The sequence below is a fragment of the Diorhabda sublineata genome, chromosome 4 (genome assembly GCF_026230105.1).
Source record: "Diorhabda sublineata isolate icDioSubl1.1 chromosome 4, icDioSubl1.1, whole genome shotgun sequence".
Classification (NCBI taxonomy): Eukaryota; Metazoa; Arthropoda; class Insecta; order Coleoptera; family Chrysomelidae; genus Diorhabda; species Diorhabda sublineata.
Window position 1 is genome coordinate 7,255,427 of NC_079477.1, and position 15,743 is coordinate 7,271,169.

General features: G+C 31.1%; 1 protein-coding gene across 2 annotated transcripts in view; it reads right to left on the reverse strand.

The window, feature by feature from the left end:
- LOC130442440 (chondroitin sulfate N-acetylgalactosaminyltransferase 2) overlaps positions 1-15,743 on the reverse strand; it is a 296,816-nt gene that overhangs the window by 245,659 nt on the left and 35,414 nt on the right. The window contains exon 2 of one of the 2 annotated variants that reach the window (XM_056776552.1): positions 3,027-3,073. The exons of the other annotated variant lie outside the window; for it this stretch is intronic. The gene's annotated coding sequence lies outside the window, so the exon portion shown is untranslated. The remainder of the gene's footprint in view (positions 1-3,026; positions 3,074-15,743) is intronic. 2 annotated transcript variants of the gene reach the window in all.

Sequence of the window (15,743 nt, forward strand, 5' to 3'; positions counted from 1 at the left end):
ATTGCTTTGAAAACATTATTCAACGTACTAATAATAGAACACGTTTATTTAACATACTAATCAGTACAAAAATATCATAGCATAAAAACTAATCTATATTTGTTGGTCGTTATTTTTAATCCTATTAACATTATTATGAAAACTTCCAATGCAGCTCATTAAAATTAGCTTTCATATCACGAAATAATAACAGTAACTAAACTAGTAGAGTTTCTAAATCTACTTCCACAATATAAGCTTCGTATAACCTCCCATTATTGTGATAAAATTGGAATTAGCAGAAGGTGGGTTTGAATAGTCATAGGAATTTATAACTATTTGAATTTCATTATAATACAAAGTGTATTGTAACGTTTTTCGTACTTATTTGCACTCTTTCTATTCGTGGGGTGAATTAATAAACACTGTCCTCTACGTTCTTAATTTATGTACACACTATAATTACACTAAACTTATTTACTTTTACTAATTTATTCTATTCACTGCGGCTATTTATTTAAAACTGACTAACTGCTTATACAAATCATTTATATATCTAAATAAAATATTCCAATTCCCGAACAAAAAGATACAAAAGAAATAAATAGACTCTACTAGAAATTATTTAAAAGAAATACTGTAAATAAACCACCTTCTATAATAAAAAGTTCATCATAGGCGCATCCACCACGTGAATTCGCCAAATTTAAAAACTCCATTGTAATTGGACAGGGCCGGTCTAAGGATCCATTTTGCGAGCTTGTTCGTAACAGTATTAAGAGAAGATAGAATGAAAGCAACCTCCAATTTCTAATACACTGAGTATATTGTAGAAACGTAATAGAAATCCAAATGGTTTTTAATTTTAATGAGAGGGATATACTTGATGGATTGACAACAAATTATCAATATTTGGCTTGAGTTTTTTAAGCAATAACCGCAAATGTCACTTTCACCACTGTCAGTAAATTAGTAAAAAGTTTAACGAAACTAGTCCAGTAAAACATTTATTCAAATCATAGAGCAAAGCAACTGAAGACAAATCTTTGAATGATTGTGTTATGTTAAAAGTAGATCCACATTTGTAAAGCAGAAAAATTACGAATTTTAGGAAACATACAGTGAAGGCGATTACATGCTCAAAATGTTGTCCATTCACTTCAATACAACAATCCATGGAATTTTTAAAACTTTGCAGCATCCTTGACTGACATCCCATCTTTTAATTCCTGATTATTGGCAGGTTTCGTTTTATAAACGAAGTTTTTTAAATGGCCCACAGAAAATATTCCAAAGGATTCATGTCGGGGCTATTCAATGAAACCATGCCTTCCACATCATCATAGTGAGGTTGAGCCCCATCTTGTTGTAGCCAAATATTGTCGTTTGGGATATTGTTATTGTCTGAAAATTTCTAGTAATGAATTTTTTTTTAATGTAATTGAAAATACTTACTTTGATTTGGGAATATCCGAGTCAACGCAGATATAATACTATTTTCCAATAAATCTAAATACGCCGGAACGTAAATAAACGTTACTTTCAATGAAAAACGGACCAATTATTCTGTCGCCTATTATTCCAGCTCATACATTCAGTTTTCGGGATATTGGGTGTGGGATTCACGCATCCAACGAGGATTGTTACGTGATCAGTATCTACAATCATGCCCATTTACGTTTCCATTAATAAAAAAGTGGCCTTATCGCAAAACATAGCATTACTAAAAAAATATGGATCGTTTTGATTGTAACATGATTCCATCAATAGGTCTACAAACTCTTCACGTCAATCAAAATCGTTATCTAGCAACTTTTGAACCAACATTACTTTGTATGGATGGAAATAATTATCACGTAAAATTTTTATTACGAATGCTCACATACTATCAAGTTCCCTAGATATTTGTCTATTACTCAAGTGTAGATAGTCTTCAAACAGGACGCACATGTAAAGATTTGTTTTCAGCTTATGCAGCTTTTCTCTCGTTCTGATTTGGATACATCTTTTACTAAACCAGTTTCGTTATAGTTTTTCACTAATTTACTGACAGTAGATTTTGTTATGGGATTTCAGTTAGGATATAAATTATTAATGATATTACACGTTTCTTATTGACTTCTACGCCTATCACCATATCGTAATATCATTAAAATATCAATTCGTTCTTTTTGAGATGAACGATCCATTATTTCTGTCAATAAACTTCAACAATAATGATTTATTGGAACGTCAAATTTCTTATTGTAGAAGTCATAGCCACCTAGATTTATTATTTTATCTTCTGCGGAGATAATGCAAATGTAGCTATAACTCCGAAATTATAGCATTTAGGTATAGGAAACATTACATGAAAAATAATAAGGATTTCGAAAAGCAAAACATATATGGTGATTCATTTGAAATAGAAAGTTTATTATTTTTCCGGCAAAAGGAAAGATTTGAAAACAATGTAAATACCATCATAATACCGATCATACCACAAGACACTTGTACACAAAAATTTTCCGAGATAATTGAGGCGTTCCATACATAAAACTCACTCTGTATTTCCGTAAATTCGATAGCAGCTTTTCAACAATATTTTGATATCAATAAAAATGAACTAGGGACAACAAGTTCAATCATTCTGTTCTTTTATCAAACATCGTAAACCCTCGTCGAGTCTCCGGTGAACTACTAGTGGTCCACTTAAACCACTTTGGGAATCACGGGTCTAAATGGATAAATGGATGGAAGTAAATAAATACAGTTATTTTGGTTTGGTTTCAAGTATTCGTTCGATTGCAAATACAATATTTAAGCGGTTACCTAACCATTGCTGATGGTGATCACAAAATATCAGATTTCAATTTTAGTCAAATATTCATAAATTCCCGAATAAACGACTCAAAGTAGTGAATTTCAATAACATTTAACTGTAAGATGATTCCCTTATCCAAGGTGATCTATGTTTCACATGGGGATTATTGAACTTAAGTAGTCCATATAATATAACGAAACTTTAGTGATTATGAAGTTTAGAGTTGTAATTCAACTTCGCTTACCTGAATCCATTTTACCCCTCCCTGTGCTGCCATTGTTTCAGCTGGAACTGAATTGTAATTAGTATTAACAAGTTGTGAAATTTCGGTAACTTTATGAATTGTTTTAATATATAATTTCTTGATAATAGCAATTCCATTATTATGTGAAATAACTCTTGCGAAATAATGGCTAAGATGAAAAAATTTTTCAAAGCAAAGTTTGAGAATTATGTTGCTCGTATAACTCTTTGTAATCTAAGTGGAAATGCTCTTTAACAGAATGTAATTTTGAACTATATGAGACTGATGAATAATGAGAACTTTGAGAATATATTGTGGCAGAGGCATAAGAGCAGGAGTGCTACAAAACTCTCAGAAAAATAATATTATTTAAATAACAATAATTTGAACTAATATCACATCTTTTAATACTTAATCAAAAAAAAATTCTCAATACCTCGCAGTTGTATCAAATTTTACGCCTGAAGATCGTTCGTCTGCAAGTCATCCACCTGCGCGGGATATTGAGGTTACAAGGGAAGTAGGAGATAACAACCTGGTACCAGAATAAGTAGAATAGATCACACGAATTAACCGAGTTTCAAACGAAACGTCGTCTAGAGTTATGTAAACATCTTGCCCTGTCATTTTCACTAGCGATGAGGAAAGAATTTATCTAAATTTCTCGAACATGGAAAATGAGTGGTAGAAAAAAAGGAGAATTACCAAAGCCCATCGAAAAGAGAGGTCGATACAAGCGGAAAATGTTTCTGGTGGAATTATGGAAGTTGAGTGTTACAGGTGGTCGAGTTATAAATATATATAGTATGTAGTATAGTATGCCGAAATATATAATGGACAGTTGATTCGAATTTACGAGGAATTATCTCAGAAATATCCAGGTTTTCTTACAAGATTACCATTTATTCAGATCCGTGGAAAATTCTTGCATAGGAAATATTGAGATTACAGTCTGAAACAGTGTGTCGTGATTTAAATGGAAGTTCACTACATTCAGTCTAATGCCTCACGTAATAGATAGTAGGTCGTGTCCGAGTAAATAACTGAATAACAATATACTATAATAGAATTTGTGTGATTTCGTTTAGTAAAGAAATGTTCTATCTTTATATATCAAGAGATTTTATCAATGTTCATACCAGGAAAATATAAAATTAGAAACCAAAAGTAGGCCATTATCAAATATTATGTAAAAAACTGTTGAAGTGGGAGGAACGTACACAAGAAAATTTACTAAATATACGTAGGCCAAAATTAATGGAATTTGTGGATGCAACCAAAAAAAAAGCATTTATTGTTTTCTCTTGCTCTTACTTCCTTTTTAGTGGCCATAAAGGTTGGACGGAAATGGGAATCGAATCATCGATTTAAAGTACTAGAGTTTGAGGACAAAATGGGATATAAGGATTAACCGATATTACGACTCAATTAAATTTTGGCGTACATGATTAAAACGACTTAGACTTAATTAGATGCCACTCTAAGTGAGCTCTGTAGCTTACCTTAGTTTAATAAAAAATAACTCAACATGGTGAAATTACTGTGTGTTAAACCTGTTTAAGTTTGTTTTTGGTATTCCTGGAAATTGAAATATTGAGAATGTTCTCTTTATGTAAATAAAAGTAAAGTAGTAAAGTCCTTAGTAAATACTTAAAGACGTACTCAGTGATTCATTTTTTTGTTGTGTGGTAATGGTTTCAACAATCCATCATTTCAGCACGAAGTCGATAAAATCATTCGAAATTTGACAGAGACGACAGAGCTTCCACAATTTTTTTATAAATACCTAAAATTTTTTATGACGAGTTACAACAATTTCACGACGACTCCATTGAATGAAATCGATTGACAATCTACCGTTTAATTGTAATCACTAATGTAATTGTGATATCACAACGTTGGCAATTTACCTGCCACATGTTTAAAAACTGTTAACATCAAGAGAACAAAATTAAATAATGTAATTGTAATATAACTTTTAGTTCTCGATACATTTTTAAGCAGTTTATATAAACAGCTTTCGAGATTTGTTTAGTTACCTTGTGTTGCCCGTTTCAATATTTCTGAAATAATTGCGAAGGGATGTTGAGTAATAGTTTTCTCTAGAATAGAAGGAAAATGTGATTTTGATAAAATTCCATTTCGATTATTTTTACTGACACGTTTGACATGATAATAATCATAAATAGAATTGAAATGATCGTTTTTCATTTTATTCACTATTATTAGATCAATCTTAGTACAATTGGTTATGAAGAAGTCATTTCCACAAGATTGGTGCTGAATTTTTTAATATCCCCATTAATTACAAAATTTGCTTAAAACCAAACACTCTAATTCATTTGTAACCCATCATTAGACTAATTGCAACAATTGGTCGAATTAGTCAAATTGCTAGTAACGGTTTCAAAAGCGACAATCAGATTTTAGAACAAAGAAAAAACAAATGGATAATCCTGCGAGGTTTTGTTCGATGTGTTATGTTTTCCCAAAACGCCTGATTGATTTCAACATTGCTCTATAACTCCTTTCCGCCAACTAAAACATACACACAACTCTAATTAAACCGCGGTCAATTTCCCTGTCATGTAAATGTCGATCGAAGTTATTAACAACTCCGTTCCTAAATAATTAGTTCATTGATTTCCACCCATATAGGATAATATGAACATTATTCGAGTTTGTATCATATTTTGGTATTTAAATTCCTCTCAAACTGGATTATCAAGAGCGTATTATCCAAGTTAAAGTCAACTCTCTATTTTATAACCCTACTTATTCAGTTGTTACATAAATTATTGAGATCAAAAAAGATTCATTGCAACACTGGACGCTTTTATATATGAATAACTATAATTAACAAAAAACAATAATCAAGTGTTGACACATGCTACAAAAGGATGTTGTCACAAAAAAAACATGAAAAATCGAGTGTCAAAAAAATTTGCTTATTCGAAAAAATGGATTAAGATTCCTGATATACCTATTTAATTTAATGGTGGTGAGAATGATTGTACTCGTATATGTTTGAAACTGCGATTTTGTAAGATTACTGCAGTTATTCTTTCAAACGAGGCACTTGTAGTATCGATTTACAACTGGATTGAATCGGGAAGTTCCTTTTTTTAAACTTTTTCAAACGACGGTTGGCTTGAACCACTAGTCAGTACCTTGTTCTTCTATTTCATTTTGATTGGGTCAAGTTTTTTTTTTAATTATTTTGTTGTTTAGAACGTGCAAATGAAGAGACATTTATACTTTGGGATAGGACGTTGACTATTAAAGGCTAAAATTTTGATCAAGTTCATTTATAACATAATTTATGACAAAAAAAGATTTTAGTTGGCAATTACATCAGTATTTTCCATAAAATTAACCCTTTATAGGTGACAATCATGCTTATCATTGATACTTTCTGATTCTAATTTACAGTCACGGCTGTATCTTTACGGAGTACGCTTTGTTTCCGACCTTTTTGTCAGTATCTTCTCATTAATAAATTCATGAATGTCGGAAAGTTGAGAAAGAAACACTTTCTCTACCAAAAATCACTGGACAACTATTTTTTTAAACTATTATAATACGAATTTTTGGAACTTAGTCATTTTGTCTATATAAATAAAATTATTCTTCAATTCACTTTTCCCTTGAGTTCCATACAAAAAAAAGAGTAAACACAACATAATTTACACTAACTCGGAAAGTATCTCTTGGATATAATAACAGGAAACGCAGAAGGATCCATTCCACAGATGGACGACCATGACATACACATATGGGTGCGGCCTGTGAGTAACACATTTAAATTGGTCATTTTGTTGTTATTACTTTTATTTCTTTACAAGGTATTTTTATGCAAATTCATTTATTTTGAATATTTTTTATGAATAAATTAATATAAAATCTACAGATATTGCTTTTATATATAATTGTTAATTGACTATAATTTTAGCTATAATTTCGTCACATTTCATTCGATTCAAAATTTCGGTAAATTTGAATATACACAATAGTATAATAAAAAAGAACTATTTCTTAATGAACAAATAACTATAAAAAATATACATACATAAAGGAAATTGTGTACACAAATGGGAGGACATGTAAATTCATGCACAACCTGTTTCTACAAAGTTTGTGAACGTCTCAAACTTTCTGGAATAATCGTCGACATTCATCACACTCTCCATTGGGCTTGTTGTCCCTGTAAATAATACATTGCTACCAAATTGAAAACATCATAAAAAGTAACTAAAGTCCATTGATATTTCTGGTAACATTATAGAATGAAAACTTGTGGTTAACTACGTCTACATCACTTTCTATTGATTTTAAACTATAACAATTTCTGGTTTCCTCATATCACCAGCCTCTACATCAACATTATCCTCTTTGTGCATTAATTACGATGGAAATTTGATGAAACCAATTTGTATTATTTATTATATCTTCCGAATGTTGCTACTGACGTTTGGAGATAGACAATTAAATATTTATGATTAGATATGGCTTTATTTCTCTTCAAAATATTCTCCATTCAGGTGTAGAAAAACATTAACCTCATAATTTATTTTTGTTCTGCGGAAATTAGAAAAAATTTTTTCGTTGCCAAAGAAGGACTGTACAGCGAATGACACATCTATTCGATGTTTTGACTGTTCAAAAATGTCGTTGTTTGAACTGATGGGTGAGAGCTCGTATAGTCTTGGTGAAGAATGATTCGTCTTATGCGATTTTCTCGAACGGTTCTGGCAAACAAATATTTCACTATGATTGAAATGTAGCGACATGTCCAATTATTCCGAAAAAGCAGTAGACGATGTGCTTCGAAGTGCTTTGTGCACAAACAGCTTCTGTTGTTTGTCTCTTACAGTCGATTGTTGTTTTAGGTTCATATGTATGGAACCATGATTCGTCGCCTGTCACGATTTTAAAGATGCCTTCTGAAGTACCGCCATTGAATTTTTTCAGCATGTTTTTGCACAAATTGACACAAATTTTTTTCCAAGGCGAACAAATCTTTTTGGCAGCCAAATGTCAATATAATATTGAATGTATACGAATGGAACTAATGCCCAAGTATGTCTTAATCTCAAGGTGTCCCACATGACGATCTTTCAATATCAGTCTATGCACTGCATTAATGTTTTATAGCACAACAGCTGATTTTGGACGATATTCATGAAAATCATCCTGTAGCGAAGTGGGACAACAATTGAATTCGAAAAACTAGGGAACGTTTTCAGTGAATTTGTAAACATGGAGAAAATTGCTCATTATTATATACAATACATCTATATAAAAGATTCAGCCCAACCAATATAAAAGCTATAAAAGCTCCAATATGAGGGAGTATTATGCGAACTTATTACAACGTTTGAGCGAATAAATTAAGCAAAAAAGGCCGCATTTGGCTAAGAAGCAAGAGTTGCTTTATAAAAGCATCACACATCCGTTATTCTAATTGCCAAAATTAATGGATTAAAGTTTTAATTGTGTCTTCATGTACCCTATTCGCCAGATATAGCCCCCTTTTCCCAGACTGAAAAAAATGTTTCGATGATCAAAAATTTTCCAGCAATGAAGAGGTGATGTCGGTAGTTAATGGCTATTTTGAGTAGTTTGACGATTCTTATTATAAAAAGTTAAAAGGATATTACGTTGAAAAATAAATATATCTATCCTCGAATAGAGAAAAATTTAAACTCTTCCCCCAATGTTTGTGAAATAACACTGTTGCCACGTATATGGGACATCTTTAAAAATTGTAAAAAAAAAACTTATTAATCATTTATTTTAAAATGCAAAGGGGATAACAAAACAGACATTTTGAAAAATCTAAATACTCGAATATGATAATTAGTGAACAAAATAATACTTCCTTCCCTATATCAAATTTTCCAAATATTTCATATCTCAATTTGCCTGGTTTCATACACTACCAAAAAAAATAACACACATCATTTCGGACGTGTAGGTATATGTTTCCATAATTAAATTCACCCATCCAACAAACACGTATGTTTTTCCAAACTAACCCACTAGAGACTATCTACATAAGGATCTTAACACGCAACATACAACAATACTCCAAATGGAACTACCCGATTTCAATTTTCATTGAATACATGATTTGGAGGCTATAAATCAATATAATGTTCTTGATTTCCCCAAATAACTATCAACAGATTAATACCTATAGATAAGAACATTGGCGTAGATGTTTATTACTAGTGGGTTGCATAAGGAAAAATTAAAAATTTTTTATGATAATCAGGCCTTGAATACCTTAAATAAATCACTATACGCATACAAGTCAGTGACTGCCTGTTTATTTTAACTGTATTCGTGAGTGGTTTTTAGAATAAATTGATGATTTAATCTAGATCCTTCACTGCTATGCTGTAAATGATAGAAAATACAAAAATGAGACACTGGAAAAGGTAAAGACCTATGAATATGCGAAAACTACAGTTACAGAGTATGGGAAAATGAAGGCTGAAGTAACAAATCAATCTGTTTATACACTAAAAAATATGAGGAGATGAAGATGTGAGTGTGTTAGTATAAAATGAATGTACACGACACAATACAATAATAATACCGAAGATAAGCAAGTGGAAACTGGACAATGATAAAGAAAGATAAATTGAAAATGAACAGAATTGAGTTGAAATACATGTAAAGAGTACCAGAGAGAGTAAAGTAGTTCATTTTGAAATAAAACAAATAATACAACATCAACTCACAATGAAAGGAAGAGAAGGAAAATGTTGAATATATAGACATATTCGTATAATGGAACGAAAAGAGAGAAAACTGATGGAAGCAGAAAGTAGATAGAATAAATATGACAGATAAGGAATAGGAGAATCTCTTCGTGAAATGAAAAGATCAGACAAAGACAACAAATAATGTGAACAGTAGAAAAAGCGTAATTTTTTTAATGTAAAGACATAAGGCTAACTAATATGTATGTATGTTTGTGTGTCATATACATTGTGACATAAAAGATATATTGTATCCTTTTTTCTCACTGTTCCACTGAGGGATACTCATTGTTGATCTGATAAACTCACCCCTTTTAGAAAGTTCAGCATGTGGAATAGCTGTCAAAAATCTTCATTACCTATTTAATACATTCCAGGTGTTATGCTCATCCGTAGTGTCTCCCACTTAAAGAGAATGTGGATAGAGGTTTTGTCCTCTACGTAGTATAATATGCACGTTATATCCTCTACTAAACCTACTGCGACAATACCCAACCAGACTATGCTCGTAGATGGTTTTCACTTAGTTCGTTACATTCAATAGATCTTTTGTTATTGTTTCCATGAAGTATCGTTTCCTATTTTCAGAGTTCAGGTCCTACGAAGTGTTTGTCTGCTATTCTATTCCCTATACTGACGTGTCCCAGAACCGATTGAACCGAAATAATTAAAATAGAGAAAATGTAGAGGTTTATATAGTTTTATTATAGAAAGTGCTAAACATTATCCATTTACTTGCTAGTCTCAGCATTGTGAAACTTATTGATATGATAACTGGTGTACCAACTCCATTTTCCATCAAATAGTGCACAAGGCAGTTGAATTTGTTCGCTAAATGTTTACAATTTCTTCATCACTTCTTAATACTACAGATATATCACTCTTTCGATTTCTCTCGAAACGATGCGTAATCTTGGACATTTAAATCGGTTATGTTCAGCGTTCCCTCACTATACGGCCGTAAAATGGAATTCTATGACTGTTTTCAAGTCATTAGGTTGGTGTAAAGAGAAGGGATAAGGAAATAGCCGTATATGGGGAAGAAAACATTACAGGACATTACAAGGATACACTTTTGTCAGGATGTAGAACTAAGAGAATATTTTTTTCCAATTATGAAGAAATGCTCGTCGTTAAACCCCCCCCAAATACCCTTATAACCTTAAAAATCTTATTTTTTAGAGAGAAAAAAGAATGCGGAGAAACATTGGACGAAGTTTATAGAGCTTTAAGCAAATTACCATGAAAGTGACAGGATTTTTATTGCCATTCATTTAATTGACATTCTCCATCTGGGTGTTACTGACAATAACTTGGTAATGGAAGCGCACATCATACAGTGCAATTTTGAGTGTTGTTTTAGTATGTACAGTTTCAGATAAAATCGCTTGATAATACTTAATAATGTTAATTGTATCACCAACCTCTACCAATGAAAATAGTTCTCTAATTTATCCTTTCAAATGTAATGTGATGTTTAATATACTCAAAACACGCATAATTGCTCTTGATTACAAAATGATTACATTATTCCAAGCTAAACAATCATATTCGATCTGTCTTTCAACATAAACGACTATAATATAGTACGGTTTATGCTAATTCGATTTATAGCACCATTGTCTGAACGAAAATACAACAGCTAATATCAATTTATTAATCACTTTATGGAATAAATAAAGTAGATTCCAGCTTGTGGCATAGTTGTAACCGTATTTGCGACTTGGATCACATTTTTTTATGTAATAGGTATATGCAGCATAGTGAAGAAATGTATGAGATAATAGATGTTCTACGTCCATTCAACTTAATGAGCTTACTGGCATTAAATAAGGCGACTGTCTTCAGCATTCTATTCAAATTCATTAGAAAAATTGCAAGTTTAAACTATAATCTGGTTAGTTTCGTGTCTCCTGTTAATCAACTAAAGAGACCTATTCCTACCTATACCGTAGTCTACCTTGCCTTTGAATTAGTCACCCTGAACGACTATATGTTTCACACATTAAAGCTACTGGGTGTGAAATGTATAGCCTCAACCCATCCCATGCGATAGTGATAACAATGACTGTAGCCTGCATGTCCTGCGACCAAAAAAAAAACACGTAAGTCAAATATAATAATGAGATTTCAGAAAAAGAAAAGAAATTTAATTTAAACTATTACGAAATCGTTTCTGTGTAATAGAACTGGGAATGGGATTTTGAAATTTTATGGAATAAAAATTAAATTCTAAGGAATTGAAAATATAAGTAATACTACCCATATTAGGATCATTTGTTGCTAAATGAAAAAAGAAATTACAATACTATAACGTTGATTCATTTTCAAAAAGTGTTTACTTATTGATAGATAAAAACATCTACTATTTGTCTCAACTTATTGGTGACGCTAAACTGAGCTGATCTGATCTCAACTGATTCCTTTAGTGCAAGCATGGATATTACACTCTGAAATTACTATTATGTTCAAGTATCGTGATAAATTTTTATTAAAATATATAAAATTATTTATATAAAAATTATTTTTCGTCTTCATCTTCTAATTTATTCCACACTGCAATCCAACAAATCTTATTAATATTCATTCTTTTTATAGGAATTTGCAATTTAGTTGTTTGCTGATGATTTTTTCAACTAGTGTTACACAAATAGTAACTTACTTAAAATAATACCGGTATAATGTTAGTATCCCAGGAAAATTCTTGGTACAGGGACAGCTCAAATTGGTTCTTAACTAGATCTGCAGTTGCACTGAAGTAACGGGTTACTAACTAATTTTTTCCACTGGTTTCTATAATTGGAGTATATTCAGCAAGACCAACTTCATTTCATTAAATGAAACTCAACTTAGACTTGGTCTCTCCACCTATTTCCGATTGCTTAGAGGAATAGAGTTTCATGGTTCAAAAACTACATGGTAAGCTCAGTGGTATATGGTACGTTGTAAAAAATTAACAATGTGCATTACATGAGACAGAAAATCATTCATGTTGATCAATAATTAAAATTAGACAGTTTCTCTTTCAAATCGTACATCTCTACGTGAAATGCGTTTCGAAATTCGTACAACCATGTGAGGATCTATGAAAAATTCTAAAAAACGATGCGTAGAAAATTGATCAAGTGCTCGACATATTGAATCTCAATAAACTTTGTAGAGTCGAACTTCATTTCATTTGACCACAATTGCCTAAGAATATAAAAACTGTTTTACGAAATCTGGAAGCGTAACGTAAAGTTAGTCAATAAATTGTAGAGTATAAAGAAAAACCAGTACATACCATATATGTAAATAACAATTGATATATGTCCTCACAGAAAAATTGGAAGAGGAATACCCTATGTCATTCAGTTTTTCACAGCATGATCATTTCAAAAAGAAAACATTGGGAGTAACACAAAAAGAATGCAAAGAAAAGTCATTCATCTAAAAAAATGGAAACTATAAATGTTTCGTGTGGTATTGAATATTGGAAATAATAGAAATGTATATATTCGACTACAAATTAAGTAATTTGGAAAAAAAACAACCAGAGGTATCCCAGTCTTTGGAACACCTGAGAATTGAAGTGAATAGTTTGACATTAGGATATTATGCCCCAATACAGAGTCTTATGAAACTTTGAAGGGTTAAATTGATTCTATAAATTAGTTATGTAGTTGTGGTCATCAAATATCTAAGGCGTTTTCGAGGCTATCCGATTATATAGAAAAATTTATTTTATAAAACGCGTAGCAACAATTATATAAAAGAAGTATGCTCTCAGCTGGTGTAGTAGATCAAGTGGAGAGTTTTTGACAACCCACTTTACTGTCCAGATCTAAAGCCTTATGACTGTGCCCTGTTTCGGGATATTTAATATCGTATTATTACATGTTTTCCTCACTTTGATTAGTTGTTTGTTTATTATTGAGTAGATGCGTAATTTTTTGAAAGCATTTTGTTTTGAATTTCATGTATTTTTTGATTCTAATATTCTATTTTGATTAAAATAGCTTGTGTCAGCCACGATAATTAATTGAAATAAGCGAATATTTTCTAAACAAATACATACTTTTGAGGCTTATATTTAATCTTTTTGCAATGACACTCATATATCTTGAATGTATTTTACTCTTATAACTTTCTTTTCGTCAAACTACTCAATTTTTTTCTACTGCGGAAAAATTATTTGACAATAAAAAATAAAAGCATATACTCAAGTTTCTCATTCCTATTATTGGCAGTTTTTGCTGTCAATTTTAACATTCTTCGGTCAAAAATTTAGTTTCTAATAAACAACAATCAAAAAATATCTGGATTTTTCCAAAAGTTAATCATGTTTAATCATAAAAGTAATTCAGTTATAGAGCTTTAAATTCATTCGTTTAATCAGCAAGTAGAGGAGAATATCAGTGCAGATTAGTGAAAGTTAAAGAAATTTTCTAAAAACAACATTTACCTGATCGATTGATAGAAAAACATGTTCAAAATTTGATTTTTATAATATAGTGTTATGATAAATGATATTAATAAATATTGAGAAATAATACCGTGAAAATATCATTTTTTATCAAATAAGCATTTATATTATCTTATAAATTTTCCGTTTCTACGCCACTATTTAAATTCCGTGTCTACATCGTCTGCGCCTACGGGCTCCCTGTGGTATAGTGGAAAATTAGTCTTGCTACAGCATACAACGAAAGCTATGGAAAACGGAACGCTGCATTATCTTCGGTCATAATTTATTGCACAATTGTAAAATAGATTTTATCTGTAAAACTAACTTCCCAGTGATAAAGAGCTCTAATCATTATGTAAGAGCATTTCAACAGGTTTATGATTATTCAGTTTTTGGAATAATTATTACACAATCAGAATACTCTGGAGATTTGAATCATCTGTATTTATTAATGGAGGAAACTCACATGTTAATTAAATATAACAATACTTTATGTAATAACTTTCGAAAGAGATATTTTACGGTTAAGGGTTAGAAGCTTTCTTGGAATAAGGGAAGTCTCATAAAATTACTTTTAGATCGTATTACATTCAATATTTCTCGTGTAGCTGTTTTTCATGTTGAGAAGGATATTACTAATGTACGAATTTCACATAAACAATATAATCAATCCAAGAGAATGTTCTCGACTTATCAGATCTGTGTTGGTCCTCTAAATCTGGATAGATCTCTACTCTTTTTATAGAGTCTATCAGTTTCTTACCATTGACTTTCATATACATAATGTAACATTTCTCGTACTTTTTTATACTCTTTCTATTCGTGGGGTCAATCAATAAACATTGTCTTGTAAGTTCTTAATTTATTTACACACAATAAAATACACTTAACTCACAATAATTTACTTATAAAAATCACTTAAATATTTTCTGCGATTACTTCCAGTAATTCGTTCTGTTCACAACGACTCTTTATTTAAAACTACCTAACTGCGTTTAATCGTTTATATACCTGATACTGCGTTTAATCGTTTATATACCTGATTAAACTCTATAAAATTCTAGAACAAAAAGAGATAAATAAATAGATTTTGCTAGAAATTATTCAGAAGAAATACTGTGAATAAACCGCCTGCAACTAAAAAATTCTATACAAATAAACATCAAACAAGTTCCGCTATTTATAAAAAATGTTAAAGACGCCACCCGAAAAGCTCCACGCGGATTTGCCGAATTTTCAAAATTTCATAGTAGCTGGACAGGCCGGCCTAGGGAGACATTTTGCAAACTTATTCGTAACAATATTATCGAGAACCGCACTTTTGTGTAACAAAAGGAATACTCTGTTTACACCATTACTTAAAATGTTAAAATACTCACACTCTTTACATATCAGTTTTTGCCGTGAGTTTTGGTGATTGTTCCAATGTAAGTTGTTTCTGATGCCTAGATGGAATAATTAGAGATTAAATATCTACATACTTGTTACAATCACAAGTTA